We start from the raw sequence: 1,065 nt of genomic DNA on the forward strand, positions 1-1,065 counted from the left end.
AAAAAGAAAAATGCTAGGACTTCAAAGTGTAGCTTGAACAATACTGAACTGGTTTAAAAAATAAAGCATTGAAGCATATTTTGGTCTTCTGGAAGCCTAGTGTTATGTTGGCGTTAGTAAATGAGCCAGACACAGAAATCATGTAGTGAGCATGTTAGGCTCAAATACAATACGTTTTTATGACCTCCAAGACGAGGTAACCATCATCCAAGGAGAGCTTTTCATTTTGTAGAAAGCTTATACAATTGCTTCAACAATTTACCTTTTATCAGCTCCAATACAGGCCAACTGAGTAACAATTTCCTTAGCTAAAGGCCATCAATCTGACATCTCATAATTTTTTTCAAAGTTTTTATAATCTTGCTCTTGCAGCTTTTGCTTTTGACATATAGTGAAAAGTTTAAAAGTGACAGGGTAACCACATTGTCTAATCAGATTTAAAAAAATTTTTCCCATTACCCCACATGAAAAAGGATTAAGGTCTACATTTTCCTGCCCAGGTCCAACCCATGTACGGTCAGCCCATACTTATCTCATGTGGGTTCAATGTGGTCAGCCCACATGGGCTTCCCATGTTGGGCCCATGATACTGAAACTACATGGGCCCCACATAGTGTTGCCCACTTCTGCCCCATCCCCAGTTAGCCCACATAAAAAAGGAATGGGGCCTACATACGCATGCCCAGGTCCAACCCATGTACGGTCAGCCCATACTTATCTCATGTGGGTTCAATGTGGTCAGCCCACATGGGCTTCCCATGTTGGGCCCGTGATACTGAAACTACATGGGCCCCACATAGTGTTGCCCACTTCTGCCCCATTCACAGTTAGCCCACATTAATGCTGAATGGGGCCCATATGTTTAGCCCTAATGGGCCAGCCCAAGTGGGCCCCATTTTAGGTTACCATATCGGTCCCATACAGTTAGCCCAGATAAAACCCATGCCCACTCATAACCCATGTAGCCCACATCAAACCCAAGTGGGGCCCAACTATGCATGCTGGCTGGGGGGCTGCATCGCATCGGGATGAACAGAATGGACTTTCTTTAAAAAAAAAAAAAAA

The 1,065-nt window shown here is 43.6% G+C and overlaps 1 long non-coding RNA gene across 1 annotated transcript in view; it reads left to right on the forward strand.

The window, feature by feature from the left end:
• The window catches only part of LOC106954952 (uncharacterized), a 6,323-nt gene extending 5,485 nt beyond the window's left edge, over positions 1-838 (forward strand). The window contains exon 2 of the long non-coding RNA XR_001426465.1: positions 501-838. This is a non-coding gene — a long non-coding RNA (uncharacterized LOC106954952). The remainder of the gene's footprint in view (positions 1-500) is intronic.
• Positions 839-1,065: the final 227 nt, after the last annotated feature.

Source organism: Poecilia latipinna, unplaced genomic scaffold (assembly GCF_001443285.1).
Source record: "Poecilia latipinna isolate Pla-1442-1.1 unplaced genomic scaffold, P_latipinna-1.0 Scaffold692, whole genome shotgun sequence".
In the NCBI taxonomy this organism is placed as follows: Eukaryota; Metazoa; Chordata; class Actinopteri; order Cyprinodontiformes; family Poeciliidae; genus Poecilia; species Poecilia latipinna.